Source organism: Hemiscyllium ocellatum, unplaced genomic scaffold (genome assembly GCF_020745735.1).
Source record: "Hemiscyllium ocellatum isolate sHemOce1 unplaced genomic scaffold, sHemOce1.pat.X.cur. scaffold_169_pat_ctg1, whole genome shotgun sequence".
NCBI classification, from domain to species: Eukaryota; Metazoa; Chordata; class Chondrichthyes; order Orectolobiformes; family Hemiscylliidae; genus Hemiscyllium; species Hemiscyllium ocellatum.
In genome coordinates, this window is record NW_026867852.1 from 1,417,221 (window position 1) to 1,445,057 (window position 27,837).

Here is a 27,837-nt window from a genome sequence, read left to right on the forward strand (position 1 = left end):
AGTAAAGAGGCAGTGCTGGGAAAGATACCAGCCGAAAGGTAGATGGGTCTCCTGGCCGTGATGGAATGCATCCCCGGGGACTGTAAGGAATGGCAGTGGGTAAATAGCAAATACACTCGTGATAATTCACTAAAATTTGCTGACTCTGGGACGGTTCTAACAGATTGGAAAGCTGCAAATGTGATGCCAATATTTTAAAATGGACGTGTCAGCATAACTTCTGTAGTGGGGGAAATGTCTGATCTCTCAAGAAAGAAATAGTGAGCTATGTGGATAGAAATTGTCTCATCGAGCAGACACAGCATGGATTCATGAAAAGTGGACGACACTAAGATGAGTGGTAGAGCAATGTGTGCAGAGGCCACTGTCAGTCTGCACAGGGATACAGAGAGGTTAATTGAGTGGTTAAGGGTCTGGCAGATGGAGGACAATGTTGGGATATGTGAGGTCATCCATTTTGGTCGGACTAACAGCAAACTGGATGATGAAATGGTGAAAACATGCAGCAGGCTGCTGTACAGAGGGAGCTGGGTGTCCTTGTGCATGAATCACAGGAAGCTGGTTTGCAGGTACAGCAGGTAATTAAGGCAGTGAAGGGAATATTGTCCTTCATTGCTAGAGGGATGGTTATGCTGCAGCTGTACAGGGGGCTGGGGAGGCCACACCTGGAGTACTGTGTACAGGTTTTCGTCCCCTACTTCAGGAAGGATGTAATGGCGCTGGAGGGGGTGCAGAGCAGGGTCACTAGTTTGAGTCTGGAGTTGAAAGGGTTGCCTTCTGAGCAGAGATTGCCAAAACTGGCATGATCCTCATTGGAATTTAGAATAATGGGAGATTGTATAGGAAAAATATAAAATTATGAAAGGAGTAGATAAGATAGAAGCAGGGAGGTCATTTCCACTGTGGACTGGACAAACTATGGTGCATAGCGACAAAATAAGGGGGTATCAGATTTAGGACTGAGTTCAGGAGAAACTTCTTCAGCTAAAGGGTTGTGAATCTGTGGAATTCCCAGCTGATTGAAACAGTTGAGACTTTCATCTTGAATGTCTTTAGGTCAAAATGTAGATTTACGAACAGGAAAGGAATTAAAGGTTATGGGAGAGAGCAGTAAAGTGGAGCTGAGATCAGCCCTGATCTTATTGAATGGCAGAGCAGGCTGGAGGGGCCAGATGGCCTCCTCCTGCTCCTATTCCTTATGTTACGTTCCCACTTTTCAGCCGTCCCTTTACCTGGGAATAGCAAAGAAGTATTGAAAGATTTTATCTTGTTCAATCACAATGCACCTTTATCCAATTTAGAACAGCAACTTTTAGATCTGGTCTATTCTTTTTTGGAACTATTTTAAAACTATTATAATTATCAGAGAATCCAGACAGTGGGGAAGCAGGTCATTCAGCCCATCACATCCGCACTGACCCTCAGAGACTCCCACCCTACCCATGTAATGCTGCCTTTCCCATGGATAATCCACCCAACCTGCACATCCCTGAACACTGTGGGTAATTCAGCCTGGATAATCCACCCAACCTGCACATCCCTGAACACTGTGGGTAATTCAGCCTGGATAATCCACCTAACCTGCACATCTTTACATAGTGGGAGGAAACCAGAGCAATCAGATGAAACACACGCAGATATTAACAATAAGGTGATCAATCCTTTCTTATTTCCCAGTTCCGTCCAAATAATTTCACTGAACTTACTCCCATGAATATCGTCCCCAAGCACAACTCTAATGCTATCCCTAACCAAAAACACCACTCGTCCTCCTCTCTTGTCCCCCTTTCTATCCTTCCTATAGCATCTATACCCTGGAACATACAGCTGCCAGTCACATCCATCCCTGAGTCATATTTCTATAATACCGATGATATCCCAGTCCCACGTTCAAACCATAACCTGAGCTCATCTGCCTTCCCTGTCAGGCCTCTTGCATTGAAGTAAATGCAGTGTAACTGCTCGGTTCTACCGCGTTCTGCCTTGACTGTTTGATTTCTGAACTGTACCAGCCTCAGACTTACCTCCTTTCTCACTATCTCTTTAGGTTTACCCCCACTCCCTCACTGGTTTAATGCCTCCCGAGTAGTACTAGCAAATCTCCCTGCCTGGATATTAGTCACCTTCCAATTCAGGGACAATCCATCCTTCTTATTCAAGTCACTTCTACTCCAGAGGAGAATTCAATGACCAAAAGATGTGAATCCTTCTGCCCTACACCAGATCTTTAGCCAATCATTCATCTCCTCCATCCTGCTATTCCTACTCTCACTAGCATGTAGCATTGGGAGTAATTCAGATATTACGACCGAGTATCTACTTTTTTATATTCCAGGCTAATTTGCTATCTTCTCTCATCAGGACCTATCTTTTTCTCTTCCTGTGTCATTGGTACCAATGTCCAATGACCTCCCACTGGTTATTCTACCCTTTAAAGAATATTCTGCCACCAATCTTTTCTGAACCTTTCAAGTTCCACAACATCCTTCTGATAGGTGGAAAACAGAATTGCACTCAATATTGTAAGAGTGGCCAAACCAATGTCCTGTACAGCCACAACATGACCGCTCAACTCCTGTACTCACTGCTCGGACCAATAATGTAAATCATACCAATCACCTTCACTATCCTATCCACCTGCGACTCTACTTTCAAGGAATTAGGAACCTGCACTGTAAGGAAACTTTGCTCAGTAACACTCCCTCGGACCTGACCATTAAGTCTATCAGTCCTGCTAGGCTTTGCTTTTCCAAAAAGCAGCACCTCACATTTATCTAAATTAAATTCCATCTGCCACGCCTCAGCCCATTTCCCCATCTGATCAAGATCCCATTGAAACCTGAGGTACCCTTCTTCACTGCCCACTACACCTCCAATTTTGGTGTCACCTGGAAACTTACTAACAATACCTCCTATGTTCACATCCAAATCATTTATGTAAATGATGAGAAGTAGTGGACCCAGCACCGACCCTTGTGGCACTCCAGTGGTCACAGTCCTCCAGTCCGAAAAACAACCTTCTACCACCACCCTCTGTCTTCTACCTTTGAGGCAGTTCTATATTCCAAATGGCTAGTTCTCCTGGTATGGTGAGATCTCATCTTGCTAACTAGTCTTCCATGGCGAACCTTGTCGAACGCCTTACTGAAGTCCATATAGATCCCATCTACCGCTCTGCCCTCAAAAATCCACTTTCTTACTTCTTCATAAAACAGCTCAGTCAAGTAAGTGACATGATTTCCCGCACACAAAGCCATGCTGACTATCCCTAATCAGTCCTTGCTTTTCCAAATACATGCAAATCCAGTCCCTCAGGGTTCCCTCCAACAACTTGTCTGGCACCAACATCAGGCTCACAGGTCTGTAGTTCCCGGGCTTGTCCAAACCGCCTTCATTAAACAGTATCATCATATTAACCAACCCCCAGTCTTCTGGCACCTCAGCTGTGACTATCGCTGATATAAAAATCTCAGCAAGGGGCCCAGCAATCACTTCCCTAGCTTCCTACAGAATTTTAGGACACACCTGATGAAATCCTGGGCATTTATCCACCTTTCTGCGTTCCAAGACATCCAGTACCACCTTCGCTGTAATATGGACATTTTTCAAGGTGTCACCATCGATTTCCAACATTCTATATCTTCCATATCCTTCTCCACAGTAAATGCTGATGCAAAATACTTGTTTAGTATCCCCTCCCCACCCCATCGCCTGCAGATCCACACACAGGCTGCCTTGCTGATCCTTGAGGAGCCCTATTCTGTCTCTAGTAACCCATTTGCTCTTAATGTATTTATAAAAACCCTTTGGATTGTCCTCACCCTATTGGCCAATACTGTGTCCTGTCCCCTTTTTGCCTTACTGATTTTCCTCTTAAGTATACTTCTATTGCCTTTATACTAGAAGGATGTTCTGGATTGGAATAAATGCCAAATATTTCATCTTGATAAAAGGGCAGGACTTAACACTGATTAAAAGTCGGGCCTTGCATAGTGATATAGAACAAAGAGACCTCGGGGTTCAGATCTTTGCAGTTTATGTCACATGTAGACAGGGTTGTTCAGAAGATGTATAGCACACTTGCCTTCATTGCTCACACCTTTGAGTATAGGAGTTGGGACATTACATTGAGGTTGTACAGGATGTTGGTGAGGCCTCTTCTGGAATACTGTGCTCAGTTCAGGTTGTGCTGTTATAGGACAGATGTTATTAAGTCGGAGCGGGTTCAGAAGAGATTTACCAGGATGTTGATGGGAATGGATGCTTTCGGCTATAAGGAGAGGCTAGGTAGGCTGGGACTTCTTTCACTGGGGTGTAGGAGGCGGAGGGGTGACCTTATTGGAGGTTTATAAAATCCTGAAGAGTATAGGTAATGTGAACAGCAGGTGCCCTTTCCAGGAGGGGGCGCGATTCAAGAGTGGGTGAGAAAAGGAAGACTCTAAAAAGACGTTCCGGATTTTACTTTTGTTTTTGTACAGAGAGTGATTCACATGTGGAATAAACTAGCAGAGGACGTGGTAGCTGTGAATACAATTACAATTTAAGGGTGGCACAGTGGCTCAATGGTTAGCACTGCTGCCAGGGACACAGGTTCAATTCCTGCATTGGGTGGCTGTCCATGCGGAGTTTGGATATGCTTCCCCATGTCAGCGTGAGTTCCTCCAGGTGCTCCCGTTTCTTCCCACAAGCCACAGATGTACAGGGTAGGTGAACTGGCAGTCCTCAATTGCCCATAGTGTTCAGGGATGATTGGGTTTAGTGAATTAGTAAGGGGTAAATGTAGAGTAAAACGGTAGGGGAATGGGATTCTAAGAGGAAAAAGCATTTGGACCTGTATATCGATAGGGAATGCTTGGATGGATTTGGACTAAGTGGAGGTAGATGCGATTAGTTCAGTTCGAATTTATGGTTGACACGGACTGGTTGGAACACAGGGTGTGTGTCAGTGCTGTATAACGTTCTGACTCTATCGCTCGTTGTCTCTGTAAATTCCTCTATGCTCGGAACTCTCCGTCAATGCCACCTCATCCAGTCTTACAACTCTTCCTTATCTCGATAATTCCTCTCCAGCCTCAAAACTCAAAAAAGTCTATCAGAAATATCTCTATCTCTGTAACATCCTCAATCCTCAGAATCCTCTCCAACTTTCATCTCCTCCAGCTTCATTACTCTCCCTATCTCTAATCCCCTCCAGTCTCTCAAAGCTCTGCTATATGTGCCTTTTTTATTTCCAGCCTTCAGGATTCCCAATGTTTATTTCTCACTTGATGACGGCCCTTTCCGATTCTGTGCTGAGCTTCTGAATTCTTCCTTAAACCTCTCAATCTCCTTTTCCTCCCAAAACATCGGCCAATCATCTGTCATCTACTCTAGTATCACCCTTTCTGACCCGAAGTCCAATGGAGCCTGTCATATTCCTATAATAAACATCTTAGCGGTCTACAGAACAGAAAAAGGCTCTGGTAGCACATCGGGTCTGTGACAAAGAAAACTACCACCTACCTGTCCTCATCTATTTTCCAATAATTGTGGAAAAGTCTCATCTATCATGGCATTGCAAGTGCACACTAAATACATCTCAAATGCTACCGGGATTTCTGTGTCTCCCACCCTTACAGACAGTGAGGTTCAATGCAACTGTTGCTCGATGATGACATCGCCCACAGGAACACAGAGCAGCTGGGTCTGTGCAAACCAGAGATCCCCCACACATTGGGAAGGATGGCAGAGTCCCTGAGAGGGGGCACAGGAGATTTACCAGGATGGTTCAAGGAATGGGGGATTTTAGTTGCAGAGACATGGGTGTTGTTAATAAATATCAAGAATATCCATCTACAATAGATGGACTCTTGTTCTCAACCTCTCCCCTTGCCTGGGCTGTGGTAACCTTCAGGTTAAACCCACCACCAGACATTTCTCCCTAATGAGACAGCAGCCCTATGGTCTGGTCAGACAATGCTGCCTATCCCTTTTACACAGTGATGCCACTGTACCCTGGGGATGGGGAGAGGGAACGCTGAAGGTGGTGGATGGGACACCACTCAGGCACAGTGCTTTGTCCTGGAGGATGTTCACTTTAATATTGTTGGTGTCTGCACTGATGCAGGCAAGTGGAGAATGTTCCAACACAATCCTGATGTGTGCCTTATAGGGAGCAAACAGACATTGGGGAATCAGGGGTTTGGGGAAACAGATTGTTCTCCTTGTAGCAGAGGAAATTGCGGGTGCACTGTGACAGAGGGGTTTACAGATTTAGAATAATCCACCTTACACTCATGAGTTCATCAGAAAAGGATTACAGGACACATATTGAAGACTTGGGGGAGATCTACTGAGAGTGTGGGGTGATTCAAAAGAGGACATTTATGCAGCAAATGGGAATGAGCTGGAATACAATACTCACACACAATGTGAATATCCAGCTCCTGATGAATTGAGTAATTTTGTCACAGTTTGGCGTTACAATTACTGAGATTACCATCTGAATGTCCACCTGTAATACACGTTTATAAAACTGTCACTGTCAGTTCATTTAAGAAACTCTCACCACCCCCTCCTCCTGGCCCAGGATGACTGGACACATTACCCCTTGTGGGGGTCAGCAGTTAGTTCAGGGGGAAATCTGTATGGGTTTCTGTGAGTTTCCACACTGGGTCTTCATGTGACTGAACAGGGCAGATCTTTGACACATGGGACACAATGTTTCAAGAGTCAGTGCGATGTGGAGAGCAGGATGTGCTTCCTTTTCTTTCCTTCCGTGCTGCCGCTGTGCCTCATCAATTAGACAGGGGGGGTGAAAGGCTCATGCAGCTCGATGGGCAAGTTGTCTCCATTCTGACCCATGAGCAGCAAGCTCCTCCCAGTCATTCCAAAGAGTCTCTCTGAAAGGGTAACAACTGCTTCCCACTGCCCAGTGCTCCCAGGAAATGTTTAGAAGAATGAGCGGGGAAATCTCTGAGAAAAGGCAGAACGGTAAAGTTCCAAAAGGATTATAAACAGTTTACAGAGAGGGATTCATTGGAGAAGTGGGCAACAAGTTAGCAAATGGAGCATAATTTGGGAAATTGTGAAGTTGCTCATTTTGGAGGAGATAATAAAAGAACAGAGTGCTATGTAAATGGTGGAAACTGTCGAAAGCTGCACCACAAAGGGACCAGGGGTAATTGCGTAGGAAACACAGTTATAACAGGGAATCAGGATGGGGAATGGAACGTTGTTTCTTATTACAAGGAGTTTTCAGTGTAAGTGTTTGGAGTATATACCTGAGAGTAACTTTACAAAGTGCGAGTGAGACCACATCTGGAGTAATGACAGAAGTTTTGGTCCCTTTATTTAAGGGAATACATAATGACATCCGAGGCATTTCAGAAAAGATTAACTGGGATGATCACTGGCTTGTAGGGATTATCTTTTAAGAAAAGGCTGAAAATGTTGGGACTCTACTCACTGGATTTGGGAAGAATGAGAGGTGATCTCATTGTAACATGCAGGATTCTTAAGGAGTTTGACAGGGTAAATACTGAGAGGATGTTTCCCATCATGAGGGATCTGGAATCAGATACTCGGATAGTCACGGAATCAAGGGTTCTGTTTTAGATTCGTCAAGTTTAAGGCAACATCAACACGGGTCAGGGGTTTCAGTAGCAATGGAGCTGGGGTGAAGGGGGGGGGGGGAAGCAACGTTTTAGAGATTGGAATTCCTGGTGTTTGTGATTGTGTAGATACCTGATCAGAAGGTCACCTTGGGGTTACAGATATGAGAGCAATATTGTGAAGAGTGTAGTTCTGCCTCAGACAGTTCCCAGGGAGAGGGGGAGGCTCAGCAGTAAGGGAAAGGAATTTGTAATAGCAACTGAAGGCAATGGGTTTAACCATTTCAATGTTCCATTGCAGGAAATTGCAGCCAATCGCGTAGTGGGAGTGTGATGAGCAGTTTGATAACTGAGTAATGGAGAGGGATGATGGGGAGGGAGAGCTAGGCATTGTCAGTGTACATGTGAACCCTCAGACGGTGCTTTTGGACGATGTCACCTCCTGACAGTATGTGGGTGAGAAACAGGAGGGACCAAGAATCGATCCTTGAGGGACACCACATACAAGGAATTTAGAAAGGAATGGGAGAGTGGGGATGAAGTAGGTTTTTCCAACAACGGTGAGGTCAAAATATTACTTCGTAGCAGAATGGGAGAGAAGGACATAACCAGAAAAGACAGACAGACAGAACAAGGAACAATACCTGTGATTTGGTGAGGGGAGGGAGGTGGGGGTGATGTGGAGGAAGAGCCCAACTCCAAAAACACACTTTCTTCATTGGTGACATCACCCAACTCCACCCTAGTCTCAGCTCATTTACTGAATGCAGGGATGGACGAGTATTTATCTCCAGACTTAATTATCCAAACACTCTTGGCCAGCCTCCCACATTCAACTTACATGTAATCTCAAGAGTATCTTAAAGCCTCCTGCCCAAGTGCTCACTTGTACCAAAACTAGTTGATCCATCAAAAGGCTCCTATTTACAGGCAACAATTTAAAATTCTCACCCTGTGAACATCCCTGTCTCCCTGCACCACACACCCTGCAAGACCTTGACAACTCATTTGTATTTATTCATTGCTTCACCTGTCTGGCTGTTTCTACTGTTGCCAAGGCAACACTGTCTGGAATTCCCACCTGAACCCTCTCAGACCTGCTTTCCTCTTTTCAGATGTTCTCGAAAACCTGGTCATTTGGCAATGCTTTTGATCACTTGACCTAGTATCTCAATCTGTGGCCTTATGCCAGAATTTTTCAATAGTATTTCTGTGAAATTATAACCATGATTAAAAAAACAAACTGCTGCTGATTTGCACATACATTGTCAACTCTTCAATATTGCTGAGTGAATAATCTATAACAGCACTTACCCAACCACATTGTGGGAGCACCTTCACCACATGAACTGCAGCTGGACAGGGAAATCAAACATCACCCTCTCCACAGGCAATGGGGCTTTGGCACTGATCACTGGGATCTGTGGAGGGAGAAACACAGTTGCTATTTCAGGGAGTGCAAAATGCATTATAAGGAGGGAAAATGGGGCAGAATTTGGGATTTTCAAATTTGTGATTCACAATGTGCACTAAGTTCTGTAAAACCTCTCATCCCATACCATGAACATTTCCTTCTCTTTCTGGTCTATGTCTTTCCTTTCCCCTGCCCTGCACCTTCACACATTTCCAATGCCTTGGCCACAACAACACTGTGCTGCCAGTGAAGTTTATCACGTGGTTGAGTATTGTCTCGCCCCTCATTCACTCCGATTGGTTGAAGGAACAACTGGCACATCCTGGTCCTCCAGCCTCGTTCCCCCCACTCTTATTGGTCCTGCGCTGACATCAATAATCCGAGGCCCATTGTGGGCTGGAGCATGCTCAGTGCTTCCTGCTTTGGCTGTTGTTCATCAGGTGAGAGAGAGAGAGGGCTCATCCCTGTTTCTCCTGATGTCAGACAATAACAGCAACTACCTGCATTGTATGGAGCCTTTCACATTGACAAATCTCCTAAAATGCTTCACGGATGATGGAAACGTTGATTAAAGAGAACGATTTTTAGATACATCTTTAAGGCGGACAGAGGGGGTTAGGGAGGATATTCCAAAGGTTTGTGTCCTCAGCAGCTCCAATCGTGGAGTGATATAGGTGGGCAACAGCTTACAATGGAGACAGTTCGTGGCTAACCACAGGTTAACAACCTCATGTCGTAGCCACCTCATGTCACAGCCTGTCATTACACACTACCTATGGTTAGCCACTAATAGTCTCCATTAACAGCTAGTCACCCTCCCCCAGTCAGATCGTTATCCACTCCTTTATCCAACCGCTCTTCTCACTCTATCCCCACCTTTACTCCTTTTATCTTGCCCCCATCCCCCCACACTATCTTCTGCACATAAACGGACTTTTTTTTCTCAGTAACATCTGTTCTGTGGAAGGGACACCAGATCCGAAACGTTAACTCTGATTTCTCATCACAGATGCTGCCAGACCTGCTGAGCTTTTCCAGACCCTCCTGGTTGTTGTTTCTGATTTACAGCATCTGCAGTTCTTTTGGATTTAATTTACCGGGAGTTTGTAATTCAGGTCCAACAGCCTCTGTCCCAGTCTCTGCTGTCTCTCCCACCCCCACCCAGTGACACTGCACCTGCACAGCTCATGGACAGGTGTCGTTTGCTGGCCACACCCCTCATTCACTCCCATTGGCTGCAGGACCACACAGACTCTCCTCCTATTGGTCTGGAGCTGCCGTTAATCAAGCCGGCGCCGATTGAGAGGTGAGCTCCTCCCTCTCTCTGCCCTGGGATGAGCTTCATCATTCACAGTGAATGGGGCAGTATCACAGAGCACTGGGGCTGGGGGCTATTCAGCCCATTGGAGCTGTCCTCTCTCCCTCTGTAGATGGTGCAAATCTGTCCCAACTACCCCCAAATCTTTCCTTAAAAAGTAAAATTCCAAGTCTGTTTCAAAATACCTGCTGAATCTGTGTCGTTCAGACTGTTCCAGATGCTCAGAACTTACTGAGTAAAATAGTGTTCACATTTTCACCTTGTATTATTTGCCAATTACTTGAACGTAGTTACTAAAAATTGTGACAGGGTTAACAATTCCTCTCTCTCTTTGCAAATTCAAGACCTTGGAACAAAATCGGCACCAGGTCAAAATCACTGCTTCACCTTCTCAGCTCCAAGGATAATTATCTGTGCTTCAGCTAGCTCTGCACAAAAGAGAGGAATGCATCTTAATTTATTAAGATCAAAGAAACAGACCTCCGGTCCAATTCGTCTGTGCCAACAAGGAATCCTAAACTAATGGATTCCCATTTACCATCTATTGGCCTGTATCCATCAAAACCCTTCCTATTCATGTACCCAATTGGAAGCCTTTTAAATTTTGTGATTTTTCAGCCTCCACTACTTCATCTGGTAGCCTCTCCAATACACACACCACACTCAGCTTGAAAATGTTGCCAGTTCGATCCCTTTTAAATCTTTGCCCTCTCAACTTAAACCCATGTGCTCTAGTTTTGGACCCACCTAACCTGAGGAAAAAGGATGCCAGCTGCTCACCTTATCCACGCGCCTCGTGATTTTATAAATCTCAATGAAGTCACCTCTCAGCCCCAGCCTATTCAGCCCCTCCCTGTAGCCCAAATCCTCCAATCCTGGTAACGTTTTTGTAAATCTTGTCCAAACCTTTTCAAATTTCACAACATCCTTCCCAGAACAGGGAAATTCAAACTGAAAACAGAATTCCAGAAGTGGCTTAATCAACGTCCTGTCCAGCCACAATATGACGTCCCAGCTTCTGTATTCAATGCATTGACCATTAACGGAGAGCGTTAATGGAGTCCCATTTGCCAGCGGTTCACCCTTATCCCTCTAAAACCTCCCTCTTCATGTACCCAGTCAGATGCCTTTTAAATGCTGCAATTGTACTAGCCTCCACCCCTTCCTCTGGCAGCTCATTCCATACTTGCAATGCCCTCAACATGAACACGATGCCCCTTAAATCCCCTTTAAATCTTTTCCCTCTCACCTTAAGCCTGTACCCTCTCGTTCTGGAGCCACCGAACTTGGGAAAAAGTCCCTGACTGCTCACCTTATCCATGCCCTTCATGACTTTATAAGATCACCTCTCAGCCTCCAAATCTCCAGGGAAAATAGTCCCAGCCTATTCAGCCTTTCCCAATAGCTCAAATCGTCCAACCCCAGGAAAGTCCTTGCAAATGTTTTCTGAACCCTTTCAAGTTTCTCAACATTATTCCAAGAACAGGGAGATTGGAACTGACAACAGAATTCCAGAAGGGCCTTCATCAGTGCCCTGTCCAGCCACAATATGACATCACAACAGCTGCATTCAATGCATTGACCAATAACGGGGAGCGTACCAAATGCTGCATTCACTCCCCTGCCTACCTGTGACTCTACTTTCAGGGAACTATGAACCTGCACTCCAAGGTTCCATTGTTCAGCAATGTTCCCCAGGACTTTAACATTAAGTGCATAAGTCCTGCCCTGATTTGCCTTTCCAAAATATAACAGCTCACATTTATCTAATTTGAACTCAGTCTGCAATTCCTTGCTCCAATGGCCCATCTGATCAAGATCCTGTTGTATTCTGAACTAACCTTCTTCACTGTCCACTACACCTCCAATTTTGGTGTCTTCTGTAAACCTACTGACCATATCTCATATATTCACATACAAGTCATTTATTTAAGGGCCCAATATCCATCCCTGCAGCACACTGCTGCTCACAGGCCTCCAGTCCGCAAAGCAAACCTCAATCATCATCCTCTGTCTCCTACATTCAAGGTAGTTTTGTAATGGCTTGCTCTCCCTGCATTCCATGTGATCTAACCCTGCTAACCAGTCTGCTTTGTGGAACCTTGTTGAATGTCCATATAAACAACATTCACCGCCTGGCTTAATCAATTTTCTTTGTCACTTCAAAACACTCACTCAAGTTAGTGAAACACAATTGTGCATGTACAAAGCCACAGTGACTCTCCCTGATCATTCCTTACCTTTCCAAATAGATGGATATCCTGTCCTTCAGAATCCCTTCCACCAACTTGACTGCCTGACTTCAGGCTCACTGTTCTCTTGTTCCATGGCCCCTCCTTACCACCTTTTTAAAAATAATGGCACCTCACCTGTCACTATCAACGATACAAATACCTCAGGAGAGGCTCAACAATCAGTTCCCTAGATTTCCAGAAAGTTCCAGGATACACCTGATCAGGTTCCAGGGCTTTATCCACCTTGATGTGATTTAAGACATCCAGTCCCACTTCCCCTGTAACATGGACACTTTCAAAGTTATCATTGTTTATTTCTCCAAACTCTCGAGCTTCCATATACTTCTCCAGTAAAAATGACGTGAAATATTTGCATATATTTCACACCCTCTGTGATTCCATAGACAGCCTTGTTGACCTTTAAGCGGTCCTATTCTCTGGTCCAGTTAATCTTTTGTCTGTGATATATTCGTTTAATCTCTTTGGATTCTATTCCAGGACATCCCAGAAAGGCCTACTTCAAGGACCGTAACTTTCCTCCGACTTGATCAACAATGCCCTCCAACACATACCCTCCACTTCCCGCACCTCCACCTTTACCCCACCCCTCCAGCCACAATAAAGAATACAGCCCTGCGGTCTTCATCTTCCACCCCACTAATCTCCAGATACAGCGCATTAACCTCTTATTTCTGCTACCTAAAGTCAGACCCCACCATAGACATATTTCCCTCCCCACCGCTATCTGCGTTCCACAGAGACCATTCCCTCTGCACCTCCCTTGTTAGGTCCACACCCTCCCACCAACACATGCTCCACACCTTTGACCTTCCCTTACCGCCACGGGAAATGTAAAACGTTCAGCCACACCTCACTGAGCTCTGTCCAGGACCTCAAAACGATCTTTTCACATCAGGCAGAGATTTGCCTGCACATCCCAAAACCTCATATACTGCATCTGGACACTATGGGAAATTTAACATGGTTCATCCAACTAACCTACACATCTTTGGACTGTAGGAGTAAATTTGAATATCCGAAGGAAACCCTCACAAACACTGGGGAGAATGTGCCAACTCCAACACAGACAGTTGCCTGAGGCTGGTATCAAACCCAGGTCTCTGTTGCTGAGGAAGCAGCGCTAACCACTGAGCCACAATACTGTGGGATCTTTGGTGCTGATGTGCTGCCCCACTGATAACCCAGTCACTCACCCTGCCTCATTTCCTAAGAGGCAGTGATGATTGAGTGAAATTATCACTAGACAGTTAATCCAGAGACCCAGATAACGTTCTGGGGACCTGGGTTTGAATCCCATCACGGCAGATTTTGGAAAGTGAATTCAATACATATCTGGAAAAAATAATCTAGTGACGACAAGGAATCCATTGTCAATTGTTGAAAAAACCCATGTGGTTCACTCATGACCTTTAGGGAAGGAAAATGCCATCCTTACCTGGTCTGGTCTGCATGGGACTCCAGACCTATAGCAACGTGGTTGATTCTTAACTGCCCTCTGGGTAAACGCAGCAATAAATGCTGGCCGAGCCAGTGATAGCCTCATCCTGTGAATGAATAAAGGAAACAGGTCAGGTTTTGTTCCTTCTCTAGTAGGTACATCCTACAAACTCAATCAGAAATGTTCTCGTACACACTGAACAAATACATTTCCATCCAAGCCCTTAACACTACAGCACTCCGAGGCCATGTTGGTAAAGTTAAAACCCCTTATCATTGCAACTATATTTTTACAGATAACTGAGGTCTGCCGGTAAAATTGTGTCTCAATTCCCCGCTGACTATTGGGAGAGAGTCTATAATACAATCCCAGTAAGATGGTCATCCCTTTCTTATTTCTCAGTACCACCCAAATAACTTGCCTGGATGTACTCCCAGGAATATCCTCCCGAAGCCCAGCCATAATGTTATCCCTAATCAAAAACACCTCTCCCCCTGCTCTGTTGTCCCCTTGCAATAGCATCTATACCCTGGAACATTAAGCTGCTAGTCCTATCCATCCCTGAGTGCTGCCTCTGTAATTGCTGTAATATCCCAGTCACATGTTCAAAACTATACCCTGAGCCCACCTGCCTGACCTGTCAGGTCTCTTGCACTGAAATAAATGCAGTGTAACTGGTCCGTCCCACCTCATTCTGTAGCTTGCTCTTGCCTGCCTTGACAGTCTGATCTGGTGAACAGTACCAGCCTCAGACTCACCTCTTTTCTCACTATCTCTTTAGGATTACCCCGACTCCCTCACTGGTTTAATGCCTCCCGAGTGGCACTAGCAAATCTCCCTGCTCCTCAGGACCCCATGCTTTCCCCTTCCTATGTCATTGGTACCAATGTACAATGTCCTCCCACTGGTTATTTTCCCCTTTGAGAATGTTCTGCTCCCTCTGAGAGATATCCTTGACACTGGCACCAGGGCAGCACCACCCCATTCTGATCTCTCACTGTCAGCTGCAGAAACGGCAGACTGCGCCCCTGACGAGAGAGTCCCCTATCACCATCGATCGTGTGGAACTGGATACACCTCACATTATGTTAGAAGCCAGTCTCAGTACCAGTAACTTGGCTGTCAGTGCTACTTTCCCCTGAAAGTCTATTACCACCTACATTTTCCAAAACAGTACACTTGTCGGAGATGGGGATAGCCACAGGAGACTCCTGCAGTACCTACCTACCCCTCCTAGCTTTTCTGGAGGTAACCCACCTACCTGACTGTATCTGCAGTATCCTGAGACTGCCGCCTATCACACTCCCCGGCTCCTGTCAATTCCTCACTGCCTTTAATCACTCCTCCACCAATCCATGTGATCCAATAGGATTTGCAATCACACTTCTTGCAGACAAATCATCAGGTTCATTGAAACTCTCCCTAATCTTCCGCACCCGACAGGAACAGCACGCCACTCTACAACAGGCCATCTCTCCGCCTTAACAACCTACAGACCAAGACAAAGGCACAGTCTTACTGCTCGAAAAATACTGCCCGAGAATAACTTATTGCTTACGTTTTATATCTTAAACATTTAATCAAGAGACCGTAAGACATTAAAAAGAAATCCTCACCTGACTCATGATTGTAGATTTAATAAAATAAAACTGACTAAGATTGATGTTTGAAGAGACTGAAACTCACTGAGCTGATCCCTGGCTCTGAGTACTTCCAAGGGTGAGGTCTCTCTGAGGGCAGCTGTGAAATGTCACTGTTTCTCTTCTCTGTCCACTCCATTTCCAGAGAGGTTTTTAACTTCACAGCAAGTCAGCTCAGAGAGGTCACTGCTTGGTTTTATTCACTGGAGGGTGCCTTTGCTGCCCAGACCAGTATTTATTGGCCACCTTTACTTGTCTTGGAGAAAGTGGTGGTTAACCGCCTCCCTGAAATGCTGCAGTCCATGTACACCACAGTGATGTTTGGACAACAATCCCCCTCCGGCCCCACAACCCTCCCTGTCTCTGTAATCCCCCTCCGGCTTCACCACCCTCCCTGTCTCTGTAATCCCCCTCCGGCTTCACCACCCTCCCTGTCTCTGTAATCCCCCTCCGGCTTCACCACCCTCCCTGTCTCTGTCATCCCCCTCCGTCCCCACAACCCTCCCTGTCTCTGTAATCCCCCTCCGTCCCCACAACCCTCCCTGTCTCTGTAATCCCCCTCCGTCCCCACCACCCTCCCTGTCTCTGTAATCCCCCTCCGGCTTCAGAAATTACATGTCCGTGGCATAAGATTTTTATTTGGATTCGTTTTTGTTTAATAAACCACCTCCCCCCTCCACAAAAAAGTGACATATTTCACCACCAAACAAATTTCTGTTGATTGACCTTTTGGAGAGGCCGACACATGGACACCGCAGTATTTTATCTCACATTGTACACGTAGAATGATGGAACTTGCTTTTAAATATTGCTAAAAAAGGAAGGCAATGGCTTAATGGTATTCCTGCCAGATGATTGAAATGTACAGTGTTCCGAGGATTAGGGTTAGAATCCCAACATGGCTGATGGCAGCATCGGAATCCAATACAATCGAGAATGAAAAGGCGAATGATGACCATGAAACTATTGTCAATTGTTAGAAAACCCAACTGGTTCACTCATGTCCTGTCGGGAAGGAAACTGTCATCCTCACCTGGTCTGGCCTACATGTGACTCCAGACCCACAGCAATGTGGTTAACTCTCAACTGCCCTCAGGAAAAATACATTAAAAACTGTTAACAAATACCCCGCAGGTATCACTTAAAAACTGGCTGTTCCCATTGGGACCATGTGAATTTCTGAACGGCCTGAACTAAAACGGAGTTTCAGCTTCACCTTCTCCCCGTCTCCCCTCACTCTGTTTACACCCAACTCCAGAACACTCTCATTGAGCCAAGCAGCCCTCACAGTGCAGCCCTGTCATTTTCATTGCCTGCTCACACCTACACTGCCCTCAGCCTCCTGTACTGTTCCAGTGTATCTCAATGGGAGCTCAGGGACAGCATCTCATCTTTCAGTTCAGCCCTTTGTAACCCCAGAGTCAACATGGACCTCAGCAGTTTCTGAATGAACAGACAGTTGTCAGAAGCTGAAACATCCCACCTGAAAAGGTACTGGAATTTGAGTCTAAAAGGAGTTTTAATGGGAAGTTTGCAGGTAATTGAAAATATGAAGTTTACAGGTTAACATCATGAAGTGGGTGATTGGGTCTAAATCTGAGAGTTCTTACAAAGAGACGAGGTGAAATTTGGATAAATCTGTGCTCCCTCTCAGGCCAATATCTCCTTCCTCAGCTGCATGGCCCAGAACAGAGCACACACCCAAAGGGTGATCCAAACATGAATTTGTACATCTTTCTGCTTAACAAAAATATTGGAGATATTTTCCCACAAACAGAACTGACAAACCTTTCTCCTTCCACAGTTAAATGCCAATGATATTCAGATCCTGATGACTCCATTGACTGTAAAAACTTACTTTTGAGATCCCAACCTCAATTATTCTGATTTACTATCCTATGAAATAAATTGACAAAACAAAACAGAATATAAAGACATACCTTTCTCTTGGTTTGTGCTTGATGTGTAAATGCCTCTCCTAAAATCACATGCCCCCCCCCTCCCTCTCCCCCATCCGAGGAAGAGGACATGTCCATGCCCCTCACTGTATCTTGCCCCCAATAAAGATGGCGGCCATATCCCAGGACCTATCACCGCCTGAGGGCCGCAGCCATTTTCCCATCTGCTGCAAACGCGGGATTAAGAGTTTCTAATTCAGACTAACGACCCGTACAGAGTGTAATTAAAACTTCCCAGTCTGAAGTGACTCATTACCTCTGTCTCTGAGGCCACTCTCCCCTTCCCTGTTTGCCTCTCCCACATTCACCAACGGCCGAGTCACGTGACACTGCACAGGCGGAGTTACTGGTGACGTGTCATCCCACTGGCCACGCCCCTCATTCACTCCCATTGTTTGGATGACCAGCTGGTTCCACTTCGTCCACCAGTCCCACCTCCTTTTCCTATTGGTGGAAAGCTGCCATTAATCAGCTGGACCCCATTGTGAGGTCAGTGGTGGGATCCTCCCCCTGCCTGAATCAAACCCGGAAGGTGGATGGATGGGGTCAATCAGGAACAACAAGCAGGAGGTGCTGGGAAAGCTCAGCAGGTCTGGCAGCATCTGGGAACAGGAATCTGTCCAGTGGCCCTTCCTCAAAACCGATGGGAGCTGGGAAAATTAGGATCCTGACAGTGTGGAAACAGGCTATTCGGCCCTAAAAGTCCACAGCGTCCCTCCGAATGGTATCCCACCCAGACCCATTCCCCTACCCTATTACTGTATATTCCTCCTGACTAATGCACCTAACCTACACATCCCTGAGCATTATGGGAAATTTAGCTTGGCCAATTCAACTAACCTGCAGATCTTTGTACTGCAGGAGATAGGGGTTAAAGAGTAAATAATAGGCAGGGACAGAACCCAGAGAGAGACCGGAACATTTGGAAAGACAAAGGAGTGGATTATGATCTGGCTGGGAGGGTGCATAGCTGTTAATGGAGGGGACAGGAACCTGTGTCTGGCAGCATCTCAGTGGAGGTGGCGGAAATGGCGACTGATGATCGACGTTCTGCTGCAAAACAGACCCCGAGCTTCCAGCTGCCTGTCACTATAACACACCTGGCCAACACCTCTGTCTCATGCTTACTGCAGTGTTCCAGTGAAGCCAGAACATACCAAAATACCAAATATTTCAAGGACTGCAATTTCCCCTCCCATGTGGTCAATACCATCCAATGTATCTCCTCCACTTCCTGCACCTCGGCCTTTGAAACCCACACCTCCAACTGCAACAAGGATAGAACACCCCGCAAGCACCCCCCACCCACCCAAAGTCCTTACCTTCCACCCAGATACAACACATCAGCTTCTGCCATTCCCACAAGCTACAATCAGACCGCACCACCAGATTCTGAAGGGGTTTGACAGAATAAATACTGATGTGTCTGAGGGTAAATACTGAGGGGGGAGTTTGAAACCAGATTCTGAGCCAGTCACAGAATCAAGGGTTCTGTTTCGGATTCATAACGTTTAAGGCAACACAGACACGGGTAAGGGGTTTCAGTAGCAATGGAGCTGGGGTGAGGAGGGGACAAACAACGTTTAAGAGATTGGAATTCCTGGTGTTTGGGATTGTGTAAACGTCTAATCAGAAGGTCAGCTTCGCGTCAGAAACAACTGCAATATTGTGAAGAGTGAACTGCAATATTGTGAAGAGTGTAGTTCTGCTGTATAGTTCTCAGTGAGAGGGAGGGGCTCAGCAGTAAGGGAAAGGAATTGGTCAGGCAACGGGTTTAACCATGACAATGTTTCATTGGAGGAAACTGCACCTAATCGAGTAGTGGGAATGTGGTTAGCAGCTTGATAACTGAGAAACAGTGGAGTAATGGAGAGGGATGACGGGGAGGGAGAGCTGGGCATTGTCAGTGTACATGTGAAACCCAACATGGTGCTTTTGCACAATGTCACCTCCTGTCAGTATGTAGAGGAGATACAAGAGGGGCCAAGGATAGATCCATGAGGGACACCAAATGCAAGGAATTCAGAAAGGAAAGGGAGAGTGGAGATGGAGCAGGATTTTTCAACAACCATGAGGTCAAATATTAGTTTTTCACAGAATGGGAGAGAAGGACATAACCAGAAAAGACAGAACAAGGAACAATATCTGTGAATCGGTGACGGAGACTGATGAGGAGGGGGAGAAAAGAGAGTTGGAAACTCTATGGTTTACTGAGATGAGGGTAAAAGGGTCAAGATGAGCTCTGATAAGGCTTGACCGGGATTGGAGAAAGTTTGGACAAAATCCGGGAACACCACGTGAGGCAGTTTGACTCAGTGGGAGGGAGGGAAGCAGCAGATCGGATTGTCTCAGTCTTAGTGACAGAGAAACTCCATGTGCTCCAAACTCTTGTTGTTGGAGAGAAGGATGGAGGAGACAGGATGATGGACAGTGTTTCACAAAGAAACAAAACCTGGGTAAGTGATATTTAAAGTGAGTGAACAAACCTAATGTATTTAACTTTTACCCAAAATATTAAAACCAATGACAGAAGTCCTGGTTCGAATCCCAACTTGGCAGATGGTGGAATCTGAATTCAAGAAAAAATAACTGGAATTAGGAATCTCCTAATCTCCATGGAACCATTGTCAATGGTGGAAAAATATCCTGCCAACCCGACAGTGGCCCAGCCAGCTACTCACTGTATTAATCACTGCAAAGTCTCAACAAAGGAATGAAACTGGATGGACCACTCAGCATCTGACAAGGCACCAGAAAATACAACCACAGAATCAGCCCTCTCGATGGTGCAACGTCCTCCAGACTAACATCTGGAGTTTGGTGTCAAAATGTGCAGAGCTGTCTCACAGACCAATCAAGGAACAGCCTGACATACTCATACTCATGGAATCAACTCTTACAGACAATGTTGAAAATGTGTTGCTGGAAAAGCGCAGCAGGTCAGACAGCATCAAAGGAGCAGGAGAATCGACGTTTCGGGCATGAGCCCTTCTTCAGGAGCCCTTTTACAGACAATGACCAGATACCACCATCACCATCCCTAGATATCGAGAGTGTGGTGATGGAAAAGCACAACAGGTCAGGCAGCATCCGAGGAGCAGGAGAATCGACGTTTCGAGCCTAAGCCCTTCATCAGCCTGACCTGCTGTGCTTTTCCAGCACCACACTCTCGACTCTGATCTCCAGCATCTGCAGTCTTCACTTTCTCCTGAAATGTCTGGATATGTCCTGTCCCACCAGCAGGACAGACCAGGCAGAGGTGGTGGCACAGACAGGGAGGATTTGCCCTCTGAGTACTCAGCATTGACTCCGGACACCAGGAAGTCTCATGGCTCCTGCTGATTACCACGCTCCGTCCTCCCTTGGCTGATGAATCACTTCTCCTTCATGTTGAACAACATTTGGAGGAAGCACTGAGGAAGTAAAATGGTGTCAAACGTACTCTGGGTACAGGATTTCAATGTCCACAATCGAGACTAGCTCTGCAACAGAATTACTGACTGAGCTGGTCAGGTCCTAAAGGATATAGCTGCTCAACTGAGTCTGCAGTGGGTGGTGAGGGAACCAACAACAGGGAAAAACATACTTGATCTCATTGTTATGAACTGACCAGCTACAGATACATCTGTCCATGACAGTATCGGTACGAGCGACCATTGCACATTCTTTTTGGAGACACAAGTCTTGGCTTAAAGTTGAGAAAAACTTCCATTGTGTTGAGTGACACTATCACCGTTCTAAATGGGACAGACTTTGATGAGATGTAGGAACGTAAATTGGATCTCCCTGAGGCACTGTGGGACATCAACAACAGCAGAACTGTACTCCAGCACAATCTGTAATCTCATGGGTTTGTAAATCCTGCTCTCACCCATCACAACGGACAGGAAAGGAGGGCATGCCCAGAGCAGCACCAGGCATAACTAAAAATGAAGTGCCAACCTGGTGAAGCTACCAAACAGAACCATCTGCATATCAAACAGCATCAGCACCAAGCAACAGAGCTAAGTGATCCCACAACCAATGGATCAGATCAGAGCTCTGCAGTTCTGCCACACCCAGTTGTAAACGGTGATGGACAATAAAACAACTCACTGCAGGAAGCATCACAGATATCCCCACCCTTACTGATGGATGGGCCTCACACATCCATGCACCAGATAAGTCAACAGCATTTGCAGCCAGAAGTGGGATGCTCCATCTCAGCCTTCTCCAGTGGTTTCCAACATCACAGATGTGAGTTTTAAGCCAGTTTCATTCAGTTTGAATAACATCAAGAAGTGGTTAAGTAGTGCAAAGGCTACCGGCCCTGCCAATATCCTGGCAATAATACTAATGGCTTGTGCTCCAGAACTTGCCACCCGCCAAGCCAAGTACCGCTCCAGCACTGGCATCTACTGACATTGTGGAACATTGCCCAGGCATGTTCAACAGAAAACACAGGGCAATCCAACCAAGCCAATTTCCCTCCGTCAGTCCACACTCGATCAGCAGTAAAGTGATGGAAGATGTCACCAACAGGGCTACCAAGCAGCAGCTGCTCAGCAACAGCCAGCTGAGTGACACTCATTTCAGGCTCCACCATGGCCACTCAGCTCCCGATTGTGTTACCGCCTGATTCACAACCTGACAACCAGCTGAATCCCAGAGGTGTGGTGAGGTGAGGGGGACAAGACCACTATTTCGAGCTGATTCTAACATTGTATTAGCTCATATACTCTCATCCACCTTGTGTTATCTCCAGACTTCCTTATACAAACACACTCCTGGCCAACTTCCCACATTCAACCTCCCTGTTATCTCAAGAAAAACCAGATCTCTGCCCAAGTACTTCCTCGTACCAAAACTTGTTGATCCATCAAAAGGCTGCTATTCATAATCAACAACATAGAGCCACAGAGATGTACAGCATGGAAACAGACATTTCGACCCAACCTGTCCATGCCGAACAGATATCCCAACCCAATCTAGTCTCACCTGCCAGCATCCGGCCCACATCCCTCAATTTAAAATTCTCACCCTTGATATAATTCCTGGTTGTGACCATCCCTAGCTCGCTGTATCACACACCCTTTGAGACCTCGACAACCCATTCTGTTCGAGACTCCCAATGATCTGTTAATTCATTACCTCACCTGTGTGGCTGCTTTTACAGTTGCCAAAGCAACAAGGTCTGAAATTCACAGCCAAAACCTCACAGGTCTGCTTTCCTCCTTTAAGACATTCCTCAAAACCTACTTCTCTGGCCTTGTCTAAAGTTTCCAATAATATTTTTGTGAAATTATAAGCATGATAATAAAACTACAAACTGTTCCTGATTTGGACATTATCTTCAAATCATCACTGTTGCTGTAATGAATAATCTGTAATGTCTCTTACCCAACCACATTGTGGGAGCACCTTCACCACACAAACTGCAGCTGTACAAGAAAGTCAAACATCACCCTCTCCCCAGGCAACAGGGCTTTGGCATTAATCACTGGGATCTGTGGAAGGAGAAACACAGTTGATGTTTCAGGGAGTGCAAAACGGATTACAGGGAACGAAAATGATGCAGAATTTATAGTCAGAAACGGAAGGAAAATACACTTGCTCATCGGAAAAAAAGAATTCTTGACTGTCAAAAATTTTCCAGAAAAAAAATTAATAAGCAGCACACGGTCAGGGGCTGGGCGGCAGTGAAAAATTAACGTATAAAAATGTCTGTAAAAGTAATAGTAAAATACACCCATTGTTCGAGACTGAGGAAGCTAGACATTAACAAAGTGGTCATGAGGGAGCCCAGAGATGAAGCAGAACAGTATAAGCTGTTATGATCCCACAGTCATAGAGATGTATAGCGCCGACACAGACTCTTCGGTCTAACTCATCCATGACAACCAGGTATCCGAACCTAATCTATTCCCATTTGCCAGCACTTGGCCCATATCCCTGTAAACGCTTACTCATCATATCATGTGTCTATTTAGACGCCTTTAACAAGTTTTATCTGTACTAGCCTCCACCACTTCCTCTGGCAGCTCATTCCACCCACTGCATGAGAGTTGTCCTTTAGGCCCCTTTGAAATTTTATCCGTTCATCCTGAAGCAATGCCTCTACTTCTGGACACCATCACTCCAAGGAAAACACCTTGTTCATTTACTCCATTCATGCCCCTCTTGATAGTATAAACCTCCATAACATCACAGCTCAGCCTATTGCACTCCAGGGAAAACAGCCCAGCCTCCAACCTCAAATCCTCCAACACTAACAACATTCTTGGAAGTCTTTTTTGAAACCTTTCAAGTTTCACAGCACCCTTCTGATAGGAGGCAGGCCAGAACTGCACACAATATTCCAAACGTGGCCTAACGAATGCCCTGTACAGCAACATGACCTCCCACATCCTGTACTCAATGCTCGAACCAATAAAGGAATATAAACTGAACACCTTCTTCACCATCCTATCTGCCTGCAACTTGACTTGCAAGAAACTATGAACCTGCAGTCCAAGGTCTCTTTGTTCCGCAAACGTCTCCAGGGCCTGGCCATTCAGTGTATAAGTCCTGCACTGATTTGCTTTTCCAAAATGCAGCACCTCACATTTATCTAAATTAAACCCCATCTGATCAATATCTCATTGTAATCTGAGGTAACCTTCTTCATTATCCACAATACCTCCAATTTTGTATGACCTGCAAACTCATTTCCGATACCAAATCATTTAAATGAATGACAAAACAAATCCAGAAATAAACATCCATTTCTCTGAGTTTGAATGTGCTCTGTGTAAATCCTGCCCAATGACTCTGTACCACAGAAAGGCTGCACATGCGCCTGGCAGCGCCTTGCCCCCTACAAAGCTGGCAGTTCCGCATGTATCCAGTGAATTCTTGCCCCGAATAAAGATGGTGACGCGTACACATACCTGCAGCCACACTGAGGCAATTCCCCATTTACTGAAAACACGAGACTGGGACGTTACAAAATATATGTGTTTTCCGATGCGCACATTGTGTTTGTAAAACCTCTCCACTCACACAGAACCTCTCTCACCTCCTGCGGTTCCACAGACAGCCTTGATTTTTGCAGGTACCTATTCTCTGCCTGGTTACTCGTTTGTCCTTAGTGTGTTTGTACAATCACTTTGGATTCTCCTTAAACCTATTTCCGAAAGCTGTCTCATGTCCCCTTTTTGCCCTCCTGGTTTACCTCGAGTATACTCCTACTGCCCCTATACTCCTCTAGGGATTCTCACAAACACAGCTCTCTGTCCCTGCCAAATGCCTCCTTCATTTTCCTGACCAGGCCCTCAATTTCTTTCGACAGGCAGCATTCCCTACACCTACCAGCCTTGGCCTTAACAGGAACATACTGTCTATATACTCTCATTGTGGCAGGCCTGTGGAGGCAATAGCAGATGAGGACAGAGAAACAATCATTCCCAGTAAAGAGGCAATGTTGGGAAAGATAACCGCCTCAAGGTAGCTGGGTCTCCTGGCCCTGATGGAATGCATTCGAGGGACTAAAGGAGATGGGGGTGGGGGGGGGGGGGGGGAAGAATAACAAACTCGTGATAATTCACTAAAATTTGTTGGATTCTGGGATGGTTTTGACAGACTGGAAGCTGCAAATTGGTGCCACTATTTTTCAAAAAGGACCTGTTAGCTTAACTTCTGCAGTGGAGAAAATGCTTGAATCTCTCAAGGAAGTAGTGGTGAGATATCTGGGTAGAAATTGTCTCATTTCGCAGACACAGCATGAATTCATGAAAGGCAGGTCACGTTTAATGGATTTACTGGAATTATTTGAGGATACAATGAGCGCGTTGGACAAGGGGGAACCGGTGGATGTGGTGTACCTGGATTTCCAGAAGGTATTCGATACGTTGCCACACAAAAGGCTGCTGTATCAGGTAAAGATGCACAGCATTATGGGTAATTATCATTGATACAGGATCGGTTCACCAACATAATAAATAATGGGGATAAATGGGTGTTTGGATTAGTGTTGACACTACAACTGTTTGCAATTTACACAAATGTTTTGGAATTGAGGACCAAGTGTACGGTGTCAGAGTTCACATTTGATACAAAGATGAGTAAAGCAATGTCTGCAGAGTCCATTGCAAGTCTGCACAGAGATACAGATCAATTAAGTGAGTGGGTAAGGATCTGGCAAATGGAGGACAATGTTGGAATATGTGAGGTCATCCATTTGGGTCGGACTAACAGCAAACTGGATGATGAATGATGAAAACATGCAGCAGGCTGCTGTGCAGAGGGAGCTGGGTGTCCTTGTGCATGAATCACAGGAAGCTGGTTTGCAGGTACAGCAGGTAATTAAGGCAGTGAAGGGAATATTGTCCTTCATTGCCAGAGGGATGGTTATGCTGCAGCTGTACAGGGGGCTGGGGAGGCCACACCTGGAGTACTGTGTACAGGTTTGATCCCCTTACATTAGCAAGGATGTACTGGCACTAGAGGGAGTGCAGAGGAGGGTCACTAGTTTGAGTTGGGAGTTGAGAGGGTTGGTGTATGTGGAGAGATTGAGAAAACATGTTCTATACTCATTGTAATTTAGAAGAATGGGACGTTGGATAGGAAACAAATAAAATTATGAGGGGAGGAGATAAGACAGAAGCAGGGAGGCTATTTCCACTGGGGACGGGTCCAACTCCAGAGCCTCAAAATAAGGGGGAGCAGATTTAGGACTGAGATCAGGAGGAGCTTCTTCAGCTAAAGGGTTGTGAATCTGTGGCGTTCCCTGCTGACTGCAGCATTTGAATGCCTTTCAGGCAAAATGTAGATTTGTGAACAGGAAAGGAATTAAGGGTTATGGTGGGAGATCGGGAACGTGGAGCTGAGGCCATGAAAAGATCAGCCCTGATCTTATTGAATGGTAGAGCAGGCTGGAGGGGCCAGGTGAAAGTTCTTGCCTCGTGCCATCAAAATCAGCCTTTGTCCAATTCAGAACCTTAACATGTAGATCTGGTCTATTATTTTCTGTAACTATTTTAAAACTAGTAGAATTATCAGAGAATCCCAACAGTGTGGAAGCAGGTCATTCAGCCCATCACACTGATACTGACCCTGAGAGCCTCCTCACCTCCCCCAGTAACATTGCATTTCCCAGGGCCACCCAACCTACACATGCCTGAACATTACGGACAATTCAGCCTGGACAATCCACCCAACCTGCACATCCCTGAACACTGTGGACAATTCAGCTGGATAATCCAACCTATCCTGCACATCTTTGGACTGTGGGAGGAAACCAGAGAACCCAGACAAAATCCATGCAGAATACCCCAATAAGGTGGTCATCCCTTTCTTATTTCCCAGTTCCAACGAAATAACTTCAATGGGCGTACTCCCAGCAATATCTTCCCTAAGCAAAAACATAATGCTATCCTGAATCAAAAATGCTACTCCCCCTCCTCTCTTGTCCCCCTTTCTATTCTTCCTATAGCATCTATACCCTGGAACATTAAGCTGCCAGTCCTATCCATCCCTGAGTGATACCTCTGTAGTTGCTATAATATCCCAGTGCCATGTTCAAAACCATACCCTGAGCTCATCTGCCTTCCCTGTCAGGCCTCTTCTATTGAAGTAAATGCAGTGCAACTGCTCAGTCCGACTTCATTCTGTGCCTTGCCCTTGCCTGCCTTGACTATTTGACTTCTGAACTGTACCAGTCTCAGACATACTCTTTCCTCACTATCTTATTGGGTTTACACCCACTCCCTCACTGGTTTAATGCCTCCCGAGTATCACTAATATCTCCCTGTCTGGATGTTAACACCTTCCAATTCAGGTACAATCCATCCTTCTTATGCAGGTCAACTCTACTCCAGAGGAGATCACAATGATCCAAAAAAATGTGAATCCTTTTCCCCTGCACCAGCTCCTTAGCCACTCATCCAGCATCTCCTCCTCCTCTGTAATATGGACATTTTTCAGGATGTCACCATTTATTTCCCCACATTCTATATCTCCCATGTACTTCTTCACAGTAAACACTGATGCAAAACACTGGTTTCCTATCTCGCCCATCGCCTGCAGCTCCACACAATGGCTGCCTTGCTGATCTTGGAGGGTCTCTATTTTCTCCCTAGTTAGCCTTTTTTTCTTCATGTATTTATAGAAGCCCTTCGGATTATTCTTAAACCTATTCACCAAAGCTATCTCACGTCCCTTTTTTGCCTCCTGATCTCCCTCTTAATTATACCCCTACTGCCTT

General features: G+C 45.7%; 1 long non-coding RNA gene across 4 annotated transcripts in view; it reads right to left on the reverse strand.

Moving 5' to 3' along the window:
- Window positions 1-27,837, reverse strand: part of LOC132810388 (uncharacterized) — a 54,241-nt gene that overhangs the window by 21,775 nt on the left and 4,629 nt on the right. For 2 of the 4 annotated variants that reach the window (XR_009642805.1, XR_009642807.1), the window contains 4 exons: window positions 22,995-23,101; window positions 14,015-14,123; window positions 8,907-9,013; window positions 6,417-6,493 (listed from right to left, as the gene is read on the reverse strand). This is a non-coding gene — a long non-coding RNA (uncharacterized LOC132810388). Of the gene's footprint in view, window positions 1-6,416; window positions 6,494-8,906; window positions 9,014-14,014; window positions 14,124-17,445; window positions 17,513-22,994; window positions 23,102-27,837 lie in introns of those variants that run through there. The other 2 variants (XR_009642808.1, XR_009642806.1) reach the window with 2 other exon arrangements.